Source organism: Balaenoptera physalus, assembly GCF_965194825.1.
Source record: "Balaenoptera physalus genome assembly, chromosome: 16".
Classification (NCBI taxonomy): Eukaryota; Metazoa; Chordata; class Mammalia; order Artiodactyla; family Balaenopteridae; genus Balaenoptera; species Balaenoptera physalus.
The window spans coordinates 46,746,462-46,760,698 of NC_138898.1; the positions used below are offsets into that span (position 1 = coordinate 46,746,462).

The 14,237-nt window shown below is 46.9% G+C and overlaps 1 long non-coding RNA gene across 6 annotated transcripts in view; it reads left to right on the forward strand.

Annotated features, from left to right (window-relative positions):
- LOC309645914 overlaps positions 1–14,237 on the forward strand; it is a 55,920-nt gene that overhangs the window by 17,930 nt on the left and 23,753 nt on the right. For 3 of the 6 annotated variants that reach the window (XR_014255110.1, XR_014255111.1, XR_014255112.1), the window contains exon 1: positions 8,914–13,587. This is a non-coding gene — a long non-coding RNA (uncharacterized lncRNA). Of the gene's footprint in view, positions 1–8,913; positions 13,588–14,237 lie in introns of those variants that run through there. The other 3 variants (XR_014255113.1, XR_014255109.1, XR_014255114.1) reach the window with 3 other exon arrangements.

Here is a 14,237-nt window from a genome sequence, read left to right on the forward strand (position 1 = left end):
CAGAAGCTCACCTGCAGGAAATTTGAAGTTTCAATGCTGTTTGTGTGTTTTTTTCACACTGACAAAACTCACAGAAAAAAACCCTTCCATAGATTTTTCCTGCTGGGTGGTCAGAAGGGAAGGCCATGAAGCCAAAGGCCTCCCATTGAGATGCGGCTCCTGAAGAGCTGACCTCACGGGGCGGCACCGCGGGAGACAGAGCACCTGTGTCTGCTCTCGGTGGCCTCGTGCCTGCCCACGGCCATGGCCATGCGGGATAGGGCAGCCCTGCCTGCCCACATGCCTACTGACTGCCCAGCCCACTCAGGACGTCCCGTGGGATGCCCCTGTCCAGGAGAGCTGCTAAGTAGTTTTAACGTCAGGGAGATCAAATTTGGTGAAAAGGGTTTGTGTGTGTGTGAGTGTGTGTGTTCTGGCCTGTGTGCGATGCAGGGAAAGGGGATGGAACATAGGGAGGGTTCCTTTTAGACATTTGCACATGTTTGATGGCCCCATAAAAGACCGGAAAAAGGATCTTGTAACATTTTCGTTGTGTCATTTTTGTTACGATTTTGTATAAACACGTATGTAAGAATGATAACCTTTTTTTTTTTTTTTTCTGTAGGGACTATAATAAAAATATCAAGTTTGGGTTGTTCCGCATTTCCTTTGCAAGTACAAAATTTTAAAAGTTTGTATTTAGGACAGAAATCATATCCCATAATAAAGGAACAAACATATTGTCCTCTCCTGGTTAGGTGCTCAGGCTAAATGTATACTATCCTTCTGAAAACTGAGGCCAGGGTGGAAACTGCAGTCTCCCTGGGAGAATGTGTTTCTTTTCTCTAACTCTTGCCATAAAGAAAAACTAGTCCAGGGAAAATTTTCCAGCGTGGCATTTTAAGAGTGATCTGAGAATCAGGTTGAATCTTGGTAGATAACTCAGGGAAACGACTTTTCTCCTTTTGAGATCATGGGTTTCCACGAGAGGGGAAATGGTTTTTTAATTGCCGATTTTTGCAAAGAATGCTCGGGAACTGGTCTATGGTGCAAAGCTACACGTGTTGGGAGGCCTCTGAGGGCAGAGGATAACACAGGGAGGGTGGACGCACAAATCATTAGAATCAGGTTTAAAAGACTGTGGTCAGAAGCAAGGAGCAAGTGATACCAATCTTGTATGAGATGGGCTTGGACATCACACCAACTGCCACCGGGTTTGATTAATGAGGCATTAAGGAGATCGAGTGACACTTACAGCTAGTTACTTATGGTGCTAATTTCAAAACACTTTGCAATAGACAAAGAGAGTCCGCTCATAATGCAAAGTAATTTGTGGTGTGTTCCTGGTGAATGCATTTAGTGAAGCAAATATAGTTATGCAGAATTTAAATTAAGGTTGACACTAATGTAAACAGAGCCCAAGAACCACTGTCCAATAATTTGATGAGGACACAGGTTTTAATCAAGCCTCTTCCACTAAAATAGCAATTTAAATCCCCGTCGTTTAAACTGGATAAATGCTTAAGCCGTGAATGTTGGGGGGAAAAATAAAAATTTACTAGAAAAGAAACAAGACATACAGTATCTCTGGGGAGACTGTGATTATACTTTGACACAAAAGAGGGATAGCCATGCCGATTTAAATATCAGGTTGATTTCAAGGCCAGATTCTGGGAATTTGTAGGCATTTGCCTTGTATCTTTTGTGTTGGGAAGTGATGGTTTACGGGTAGTACCGATCTCAGAATAAAGGTGATCCTGGTATGAGAAAATGGAGACTCTAAGCTGATTCAGAGGAAGTATTTATTTATTAAAAGGAGAAATATTGCCCCCCCCCAACTGATTTCTACTTGAAGTGAAAACTTCCAAATTGACTGGGGGTGCTGGGAAGGGAGCAGGCCGGTTAGAGAGCTGGGGGCACCATCCTGAGGGTTGGCGTTTCCCTTTCCAAGAGGTAACACACTGACCATAGCCTTGCCGGGGTTTGCTGGTTTATTTCCCTTCCTGAAAATCACTGGGGAAGGGGCGGGGTTCAGCCAGGCTTTCAGGTTAGTTAAAATGCCGGCAGCCCAAGTTCCAAGGCTTGGATAGCCTGTATATGGGAAATAAAACAAAACAAAATAAAACAGCAACTTATTCTGTTACTGCTCTTGGAAGGAAACATGGGGGAAGGTCTGTCCACATCTACTAGGGTCTCCTGACATGACTCTTAGCAAAGGAGTCAGAAGGTGAGGGAGCCCTAAATCCTCTGAATTGTGATCTGACTGCTCCAAGTCACGTTAATGACGCATCTTCTGGGGAAAGAACTTTGTGCAAAAAGAGGTGTGTTTTAATACCTATCCTGAAGAAAGGGTCAAACACCATTTGAAAAAGAAATTCTTTCAACGTAAAGGGCTGTGGAGATGCTCCCGGGGATGACATTCACGCTCACCCCCCCTGGGGAGCTGAGGGGAAAACTGGAGACTGTCACCTTTGGGGGACGGACGAGCGACAGTTTACCTCGATCCCGGCCCCACCTTCACAGTCACAGGCTCATAAACGAAGAAACTGAACCCACTCGGCTCCATCACGTTCCCAAGGCCTCGTGGGCAGCAAGGGCAGGACCTATATCCTCCTCCCTCTGCCCAGAGGAAAGCCCTGCTCCTCTCTCCACACCCTTCCTGTGTGGTGATCAGGGGCTCTCAGCGCTGATCTGGGGAGATTCCCCTTTGGGGGGTGTTTCCCGAGGGAAACTGACAGCTCAGACTCCCTTCCAAGGAACCTGTCTGAGAGGGGAGGGGAGAGGTGATGACCCACCCCCCCACCCCGGAGTCAGAGAAAACGACCTGAAAATGCATCTGTGTGAATCAACTCTGAAAACACTGAGTCCGCACTGCTCTCTGTGTCCAAGAAGGACAGACTCTCGGCGTCCTCACGTCGGGGCCCCTCACGTCAGGGCCCTTCACGTCGGGCCTGGCGGCTGGGAAGGTGCCACAGGCCCCTCGGGCAGAGGCTCCTAACCTGGAAACCGGCTCCCAGGCTCTCCTTCCTGCTGGATGAGGTCCAGCATAGGGCACAGTGGCCGGCAGGACACAGAGGGCTGGGGTAGGAGACAGGGCACGGGCCATTGTGGACCATCAGTGGCTTCCAGAATAAGGTAAGAAAGGAGAGCATTTTGTCAGGTTTGGGAGGCCTGGGGCTTCTCTGGGGCTAGCTTCTTCACCTTCCCTCTGACCCCTGCTGTGGCCGTGGAGGGCAGTCCCCAAGGGCCGCGCTGCACCTGCCATTGACACAGGATTTCTGCCCTTGGGAGGGCTGCCCACCCAGCCCGGCCAGCGAGCACAGGTTGGAGGGTGACCACGTCTCTGCTCATGGCTGTTCCCCAGTCCCAGGGGTCGGGTGATCATGGTGCTGCTGCAGCACAGCCCCCCAGGCCCCCACTCAGCTCTGTGCGGCTGCCCATGGCCATGACCAGCCCAGGGCCATTCCTCCTCCTGCCTCAGTTTCCCCACCCTCACTCTGCTCCCTTCCCGGGATCTACACACACACGCCTCCCACTTCCAGTAGAGAGAGTGGTCCTCATGCCCCTCCCTGGACTCATCTGCGCCCTCCAGTTGGTCCGGGCTCAAGGGATAACACAGACCATTCGCCACTGCCTTCATTTCACCCTTTAATCATAATCCCAGAGTCCTCATCTCTCGGAGGTGGCCTGTCATGCGCTCTCTAAACAGCAGGACTGACCCCAGCAGCTCCCATTTCCACCCTTGCTGCCCCAACGTCTGCCTGGAAATGCCAACTCCTGTCTTTTGGCATCAGTCTCTCTCTCTCTGTCAGAGGATAAAACAAAAATGATTTTACAGACAATTGTTTAAAAGACAAGTTTTCTGGAAATGAGTGAGGCCGGTGATGTGTTTTGGATCCGTTTCTTGTTCTAGAAACAGGGGCAGAATAGGGTGGGCGCAGTTAGCTCTCGAGATCCACTGGGCAGCCCTCACGTCCTTTCGCCTGCTCTGTGAAAGAGATCGGAAGCTGTTTCTCTGCCCCACCTCTCGGTTTGGGACCTCAGCACAAATCCCAACATCAACAAGGTTGCTATGGTTTTTACGATTATCTTAAGAATTTGTCTCGAATGAGACTCCAGGACCAGCAGGGACAGGTGCTGGGATCCCTGTCGGCCAGCCGGTCACCCGGCATCGCCGGCACCGTAGTCCGCCTTGCACAGCTGCTTTCCCACAAGGACCTTCTGCCACCCGCTCTGGGCCCAGAGGCCTCCACAGCTTCCTCCCAAACAGAGAAGAATGTCTGTGTTTTTCTCATCACCTTTGCAGCATCCCCAGGACCGAGCCTGGGCCTCTCAACAGCAGGCTGGCCACTGAGAGGGCCAGGTCGTCTGGGGCAGGCTCTTCCCAGGGCTCAGCTCTCCCTCACAGCTGTCCCAGTGGACGCCTGCTTCTGCCTGCCCGCGAGGGCTGTCCTTTGTCAGTGCTGGTGCCTGTGGTTGGGTCTTATCTTAGGGGGGTGTCTGGGAGGGGTGAGACCCTTGACCTGCATCAAGGGCAATTTTGCATCTTGATGGGTAGAAACGGTTGGCCAATAGGTTTTTTTTTTTTGTGGTCTGGGAATGTCCACTGATAAATAGTTTTAGTGACAGGCTGGGGGGATTCTTCTTTGAAATCCTAAACGAATCTGCTGACATCTGCATGTTTTCTTCTGATGTGCTGCTTCTAATAAGCATTTTGGGGGCCAGTTCCAGGACTGACTGGTGTCTCTCGGACCTTCATTTTCTACATTTCACCATCTCCTCTCCCACCCTTCTTCCTCACCTCCGGGGCACAGATGTGGACTCCTGGGTGTCCCCCCCACCAACCTTTTGTCAGTCCTCATGCCTCAGCTGTGCAGGCTCTGCCATTGCTAAATCATTAATAGCATTGATTACATAGAAGAGCCCACAATTTTTACTTATTCTACAGAACTCTTTATATGTGCGGGCGTGTCAGCAGCTCCTCCACCCCCCGTATATTTCCTTAACCACTCATTACTCAGGATCTGAAGCATTTGGGTATTTTTCAGATAAAAATGTTAATACTTTATTCCCTTAAAATGCTGTCTGGCACATGGCTCAGCATTTTAGAATATCCCCTAGCTGATGGATCTCCTTGTTATGTATGATCAGTTTTCTAAGAAGTATCTAGAGATGAAAGGGTGGATTCTGATGGCCTGGGGACATTTCTGGGGTTATCTGAGCACCTGTTATCTGCAAAGTCAGAGCCATACCAGCTGAGACATCCGTTGGCTTAAACCAGAGGACAGTTTTCCTGTTCTTATGAAATTTCCAATTCACATTCTTTTGTTACTTAAGATTCCATTGGTCAAGGTATTAGCAATACCTCAACTCTCTCTTTCTTCAATTATTTACCAAATCCTGTTAGTTCTTCTTTCTTAAGGTCGCATTTATCACAACTTTTCCATTCTCTCTGCCAGCACCCTAGTCTAGGTCCTGTATGACGAGGAAAATCTTTTTTTTATTTTAAATTGGGGTAGAGTTGTTTTACGATGTTGTGTTAGTTTCTACTGTACAGAGAAGTGAAGTAGAGTTCCCTGTGCTATACAGCAGGTTCTTATTAGTTATCTATTTTATACATATTAGTGTATATATGTCAATCCCAATCTCCCAATTCATCCCACCCCCCCTCCCCACTTTCCCCCCTTGGTGTCCATACATTTGTTCTCTACATCTGTGTCTCTATTTCTGCCTTGCAAACTGGTTCATCTGCCCCAGACGAGGAAAATCTTGATGAAGAGGAAAACCAGCTTCCAGTACCACCTGGTTGGTTTCTAGAACTTGTGTCACTGTCCACAGAGGGGGGCATTTTGCACAAGATGACTCCCCCCCGGTTGTCACTGTATATTTTTTTTGGCCATGTCATATGGCATGTGGGATCCCAGTTCCCTGACCAGGGATCAAACCCGTGCCCCCTGCAGTGGAAGCGCAGAGTCTTAACCACTGGACCACCAAGGAAGTCCCATCATTGTACTTTTTATGAGGCATTTCATACATATTATTTCAATGTCAGTGACAGACCACATTCCGAACATTGCTTTCATTTTAGAAAAATCTGTAATTTGTCATGGACATGAACACAATTTTTATATTTAAGAGATATTGATGTTTTATATGTATTGATCTGCTGTATCTAGTCTTTAATTTTTCTGCTGATCAAAATAGATGAGATTTTCTCTAGGAAAGTAAGAACTTGTATTTTCCTGCTAACGTGGTGAAAAGTACCAAGAATTTATAATGGATGGATGAGGTGACTGCCTTTGAGCCACACAGCAATCGGAGCATCACAAAGAGAGAGGCCACAAGACATTGGACACTGATGTCATGCAAGAGGAAAGAAATCTAACGTGAGCCACATCGAGCCTCTGGGTCTAACTTCTAGCCGACAGGAAACACAGGGGACAGAGGAACCTCTTAAATGGCACCAAGTGGGTGCTGTCAGTGAAATCCAGATGGTGGAAAACAGGACACATTACCTCATTTCTTCAAAAAGTAATCATCAAGAAGAAAAAAAGAGGGAAAACTTACCATTTAAAAGAGACTGAAAACATAGGTTAGTGAAATGCCAAATGTGGATCTTGTTTAGATCTTGATTTCAATAAAGCAACTCCTCCCCCACCAAATCCTATGAGATAACTGGGGAAATTTAAACACTTCTGGGCTATTCAGGAAATACTGTTAACTGTTTAGATGTAGCAATGGTACATGGCTATACTTTTTAAAGTCTTTATCTTTCAGAGTGGCATTCAAGGAATTAATGAAGGAAGGAGTGATTTAATATCCAGACTTAACTTCCGAATGAACCAGCTGGTCAAGAAAGTGGGTGGGGGCTTCCCTGGTGGTGCAGTGGTTGAGAATCTGCCTGCCAATGCAGGGGACACGGGTTCGAGCCCTGGTCTGGGAAGATCCCACATGCCGCAGAGCAGCTAGGCCCGTGAGCCACAACTACTGAGCCTGCGCGTCTGGAGCCTGTGCTCCGCAACAAGAGAGGCCACGATAGTGAGAGGCCCGCGCACCGCGATGAAGAGTGGCCCCCACTTGCCGCAACTAGAGAAAGCCCTCGCACAGAAACGAAGATCCAACACAGCCAAAAATAAATAAATAAATAAATAAATAAATAAAACCAAAGTTTAAAAAAAAAAAAAAAGTGGGTGGAGTAAGGGCAGATCAGGATTGGTCAGTGATTGTAGGAGCAGAGTGATGGGATATACTATTCTTTCTAATGTGTTTGAAAATTTCCAAAATAAAAAGTGAAAAGATTGGGGCTCACTTTCATTAAGCTATTCACCCCAAATCTCTCAGCAGTTTAATGTCAGAGGAGGACTGGGCCTGGGGGGCTATAGTCTCATCCACTGTGGCCCCATGCTCTCCTGGATTTTCATCCACCTCCCTCCTTGTGGTGACTGCTGACCTCGCTGAGGTCCTTGGTAGGCGATGCAGCGACCGCCTTGCTTCTCATGCTTCTCCCATCTCCCCACTGTTCTGTTTGCTAACAGAGCAGCCTCAAGGGATGACCCCTGAACACAAGCCCAATGACCGCCCCCTGTGACTGTGACAGAAGCGGACACCATTCACCAGCTCTCCCTTCCTAAGACTGTCTTTCCCCGGCTTCCATGATGCTGCAAATACTGAACTTCTTCTGGTTTTGTAACCACGTCCTTGACTAATGGCTCATCCTCTTCCTCTTCATCCGAGCATTGCCTCCCGTTCAAAGACCCTCCTCTCAGCATCCAGCTGGCCTCCCTCCTGAGCTCTGTAGTCTCAGCTTTTCAGCTGCCAGCCGGACAGCCCTAAGCAGAGGTTCCGTCATCACCTCACACCCACGGTTCCCATATTTCCTGAGGCACCATATTTCCTGCCTGCTCTCCTTTCATGAAACCTCATCTCTCATTGATAACGCTTTTCCATCCTCACCTCCAACATGTACACCCAGGGCCTCCTGTCTCACCTTCGGGCTGGCATTCCCAGCATCTTCTGACTTGTGCAAAGTACCACCGAGCCTCCCCGCGGCTGTGCTCAGCCCTCCTGCTTCTTACAAGATGAAATTCTACACTACTTGTCCACCAGCTCCATCTGGTCTCAGATGACTCTTTCAGCCTCATTTCCCCCCATGCAAACTCCACGCTAACCTGCTTACTGACAGCATTTGCCCCCTGAGCTCTGAATCTTCCCGGTCCTTCCTCCAGGGGGTAAGGCGTGTTCTTCCTGATGGAAGACAGGACCCAGCTGCTGGAAGCCACAGATGGGGACTGGGTTGTCTGGCATCGTCAGTGTGCCCCAGTGAAGGGCACGTGGTGGGAACCTGCCTCTGGGCTGGCCATTCCTCCAGGTGTGAGGGTTCACCTCTCCTGCCCATTTTTAAATTATTTATTTATGTATTGAAGTATAGTTGATCTACAATATTGTGTTAATTTCTGCTATACAGCAAAGTGATGCAGTTATACATACATATACACATTCTTTTTAAACTATTCTTTTCCATTATGGTTTATCACAGGATACTCTATACAGTCCTCTGTGCTGTACAGTAGGACCTTGTTGTTTATCCTGCCCATTGTAGAATGGAGATAAACCCAACTCAGGTGCCCACCCTGGCTGGGTAAACCTGGGGGCACGGTGCTGGGCGGTTGGAGCTTGTAACAACTACTGTGTTAACTGCATGTGTAGGTTTTTTCTCTCTTGCATGAGAATATGAGCATCTTAAGGTTGAGGCTGTCTTCCTTCCTCACGGCTTGCAGTCCTCAGCATATAGTTGTGAACAGAAAGTGTCCACTAAGGATTGTTGAGTAAAGTAACAGGAGTTACCTCCTCCCCCTCCCCCAGCCTTAAGCCCAGCCCAGCCCAGTCCTGTCAGTCATGGGCTGTGTGCCCATCGGCAGATTTCTGAGAATTGCCCACTTTCATATGCTCTCCCATTTTTCCCCAGTAAGTGTACTTGTATTTCTTGGTTTTAAAAATACTGCTGACTGCGGCATACCTTTGGTTTACATAGACTGGAACTTTCCAGATGGTGTCCCTCGCTGGCCTAAGTAACTTGCGCTGGGTATGGGGGGTCACAGGGAGGTCTGGGTGGGTGGTGCAGGAAGATGTGTGGGTCATCACACACAATCACACCCCATTTCCGCAACACAGCTCACTTAAGCTGCCTTTTCCCTTTGCAGATATGCTCTGAAAGGTAATTGCTAAACTTGCTTGGTATGTGTTTTATACATTAAAATTCAAAGCAAAATTTCACTACTCAAAAGATTTTTTTCATTTATAAAACATATTTGTACACTTGCCTTGTGTCCCACTGTTCTATGAGCAGGGAGCACAAGGGTAAACGTGATATATACATTTAAAATTTTTTTTTAATTTAAATTAAAAATTTTTTAAATTTTATTAAAGTATAGTTGATTTACAATGTTGTGTTAGTTTCAGGTGTACAGCAAAGTGATTCAGTTAGATATATACGTGTGTATATACTCTTTTTCAGATTCTTTTCCCATATAGGTTATTACAAGATATTGCATATAGTTCCCTGTGCTGTACAGTAGGTCCTTGTTGGTTATCTAAGTTATATTTAGTAGTGTGTATCTGTTAATCCCAAACTCCTAATGTATCCCTCCTCCTGGTAAATGTGATGTTATTCCCTAGGAATAACTCAGTCAAGAGACAGACATGCCCATGGGATGTGAATTCAGCCCCACGTGTCACCACATTGTGTTGGGCCAGGTGGAATAGATGGGTAAGAACAACGTCTTTGGAAGCAGAGTGGACTTATTTCCTAGGGCTGCTGAGACAATGTACTATGTACCAGATGGCTTAAAGGAGCATCTATTTATCGTGTCACAGTCTGGAGGCTGGAAGTCTGAGATCAAGGCTCCTTCCGAGGCTGTGGGTGAGAATCTGCTCTGTGCCTCCCTCCTGGCTTCCCATGGTTTGCCCGCAGTCTCTGGCTTGTCGACCTATCACTCCAGTCTTTGTGGGGTTCTCTCCTTGTGTCTCCATCCCTTTCCACTGTGCCCCCTCTGTGCATGTCTGTCTCTGTGTCCTAATTCCCCCTTTCCAGAAGGACACCAATCTTATGCATCAGGGCTCATCCTAATGACCTCATTTTAACTTATCTTTGTAAAGACCCAATTTCCAAGTAAAGTCACATTCTGCGGTTCTGGTGCTTAGAATTTCAACATATCTTTTTCTGGGGAACACAGTTCAACCCATAACATGGAGGAAAGAAAAAAAAAACAACAACTAATTTCAAGTTCTGTACCACGCTGTGTGACCTTGAGCATTTCCTTAACATCTCTGAATCTATTTCATATAGTATAAAATGAGGATATCAACATCTCCCTTGTAAGTGTGCTGGGATGACTCACTTAGTCTCACTTAACTAAAAAGATGGTGCCCTTAGCATCTTGTCTGGCACACAGTTGTGGTTCAGTAAAAATTAATACTCTTGCTATAAAAGCTACATAGTATATATACATATTCACACATTATGTCAGTTCAACTATCTGTCTTAATTTATCTTTATTCAAATTCATAGCTAAGGTGGCAGTATGATTTATTTGAAACAAATTAAATGTGTACATTTTATTTATCTGTATATCATGTATCTATATATTTTACTTATCTATATATCTATGTATCTATATATTGCGCTTTAAGTGGAAAAGCCTCAATTCCAGCTTGAGTCAGCTTGACTTCAAAGGCCGGGCCCTGGACCCACCTGGACCCACCTGCTGCCTTAGGAGGACTGGAGGCTGAGCCTGGCCCTGGCAGCCCAGGGACTGCGTGCGGGTCATTTAGCAGCGTCACACACCCCCTGGATGCATGGGGTGGGGTGGGGTAAGGATGCAGGGGGTGGGCAGGGCACGTGTGCAGAGTCTTCTTTGCTTCCAAACTGTCAGGACCAATCATAACTTGCTGCTATTTTACTGATTTTGACTTACCGATGCAGCATTGCTAATGGTTTGACCAAATAGTTTTAACACAACTTCCAAGAGACCTTTCACAATCTGTTGTAATTATAAATGCTTTTCTCAAACCCTTGAAATCCTAGTTGTCTGTGAAGGGAGATTTCAAAGGACTGAGAAAAGTACTGTGAAAGAATCAGAGACAGGTGTTTAAATTGTTGGGGAGTTCGAGGTGGTTTTGAAGGATGTATAGGAGTTTTCTAGGCAAAGGAGAGGAGAGGAGGGCTACTCTAGGCAGAGGAGAATCCGTACACCATCCTTAGTCCTGAATTTCCTGCTTGTGCCGATGGCACCACCTTCTCTTACTGAATCCAGATGAGAAGTGAGATGCATTATCCATCTGGTTTCCTGCTATGTCCACAGTCAGGAGCAGTGCCTAGCACAGAGCAGTCACTCAATAAAAACGTGTGATGTTGAACCAGTGGCGATCCCCGTGCCAGCAGTTTAAGAACCACTGTTTACCTGCTCAGTTCTCACCCTGTCAGTGTGCTGCCACACCGTTTTCTTCCATTTCTTCTCCCGTTCCCACAGCAAGAGTCTCATTTCTGAAACAAGGGCAGCCCTGTAGGTAATCTCCCCACTTCATGTACGTACTCACTCCATATATCCCCCCACTGCTGTAAACCAGGCTCTCCGGAAGGGCAGTTAGAATGTTTCTTCCTCTGTTCAAAAACCATCACTGACTCCCCAGTACCTGATGTGCTCAATACAAGTGCTTCTTGGATTTTAAGACTTATCCCAATATGACCACTTCACTTTTTCAGTTTTATAACTTACATCTTATCTCTCTAAGTTCCGTGCTCCAGCAAAACGGAAGTATTTCCTGTTCCCAGAACACGTTATTTCCTCACCTTTAAATCTTTCCTTCATGTGGTTCCCAGGACATGGAAGCACTCTCCATTCCAAGTACACCTGAGGAAATCTACCCCCTACTGAGGCCCAACCTTGGGCACCACCACCCTCATGAGTCTTCTCTGATCAATCCTTCCTAACACTTTGTGTCTCTCTCGTGATACTTAACATATTCATCTTGGAACATTACTCTCTGTACCTGTGATTCTAGCTGAGATCCTTCAGTAGAGTGGACATGCTAGGTATTTGTGGGATTGAACTAAGCACCAGTTATGTACAATGCCCTCTGCTAGATGCAGGGGATACTGCAAGGGTGACCTTCTGAGGAAGATACAAGAGAAAGTATGAGGACTTATTTTGTAAATCCAGAAGTAGTATGCACATTTGAGGTACTATAGAGATGATGATGAAGATGAAGATGGTGGTGATGATGATGATGGTGGTGGTGAGGATGGTGGTGATGGTGGTGCTGATGGGGGTGATGATGGAGGTGATGATGGTGTATGCACTGGACATTTGCATTTCCCCCTCCAGATCTACTCTCTAACTTTATCATCCTCTTCTGTCCCATGGGAGGCCGACCCTATAGACTGTTCAGCCAGCCTCCTTGTCCTTTGGTTTTCTGTTGGTTTCACCCAGTAGAAATATCAATGAAAAATCAAAGTGAGAGGAGAGAGAGCTTGGGTGTTTGTTCCCCCAGATCTCTCTCTTTGCTGGGCCTCCATTGACAGTGGCTGCATTCTGAAAGTCTCAATCCCTCCCAGCTGATCTGTCCTCTATAGTTAGATGTCCTACCAGATTCCAGTAACTGGTCCCCATGTTGTCCCTTCAGGACTAGGATGGTAATACTACCCCCACCACATGGTTGTCAGTCCTAGGGTGTGTCACTAATAAGTTCCCTCATCCTGCCCTAACCGCCTTTTCAAAACTCTCCACAATTTCCTTTTTTCAGTGCAACATCTGCATTTCTTACCAAGACCCTGATGGACACAATAGCGATGGTGGTTGTGGTGACAGTGGTTGTGGTGATTTTTCTCTCAGCTGGTAGTCAGGGGATCCATATGTGTAACCATGCAGAGAAGCCAGAGAATCATGGTAGAGGCTAGCGAGATGCTCACTGTGTTAGTTACCTACATCTGTGTGACAAGTCACCCCCAAACTTAGTAGCTTTAAACAATAACGAAAAGGTATTATTTCTTATTGTTTTTGCAGGTCAATAATTCAGCAAGGGAGAGTGGATGGCTCGTTCACTGACAGGTCTAGCAGTTGATCCCAGCTGGTGGCTGGGGAACTGTTCAGCTGGCACGTACACATGGGGCCTCTCCATGTGACCTGGGCTTCCTCCCAACATGGCGACTAGAGTCTAAGGTGAGCCCCAGAGACACAGAGAGTGAACCAAGCCAAAGCTGTGTTGCCTTTATCACCTGGTCTTGGAAATCACTCACGGTCACTTGTCACTAGCATGTGCACCATGTTAGTTATAAAGGTCCACCCAGGTTCTAGGGGAGGGAAAGAGACCCCACCTCTCAGTGGAGGAGTGTGGACATCTATGATTGATTGTCGATTGTGTGAAGTGGACTAAAGTGATGTAAGTTACTGGACTCACTCATAAATCTCCCCCCACCCCTCCCTCCCTCCTCCTTCCCCATCAGGACATCTGTGTGTGATTCATGGTGGAGATGACAATGACACCAATGTCAGGGAGCCTGGATCCCTGAGTCACCACCTGGAGGAGAACCATCCAATCCATAATGACTTTGTAAGCATGAGAATTACACTTTTAGTGTGTTAATCCTCTCAGAGTTGGCAGTTGCTGTAAGGGTTTTATCCATATCCCCAAACTTGGAACCAATGTCCCCCTCTTCTCCTATTAACAGTACATGTATCAGGACCACAAATGCATGATGAAAGCAAAGGACTGGGGTTCATTTCTTTTTCCTCCTTATAACCTATGTGCCTCCCCCCCCCCAAGGAGCAGCAATACAATGACTGAGAGGAGACGGAGGACCTCATGGGACTGCCTGGGTCACTGACCAGCAGGACCACTGATGCAGCCAAAAATGTCTCGGCCAAGCCAAACAGTGGAAAAGGGAAAATGTTAACATGAAGGCTGTAAATATTCAGTCCTTCTTTGAAGGATTTAGGGGAAAATGGTGATTGTTGTGTTGGAAATGATTGGCAAGCAGGTATCTGCAGAGGCCTCCCCACACCACCCAAGACACTGTCTGAAGGAGACAGCATGCCTGATGTCTGTCCCAATAAAAAGCCTGGGAGAAGCATCTGTCAAGTGATATTTAGAACTGACATTTTCATAAGGATTCGGTCTACGGAGGGTTTTCGCAGGGCTCGGAAAATCACATTTCTCATCCTTCCTCCCCCCACCTTCTGCAATTAACCAAGCTTGCAGTG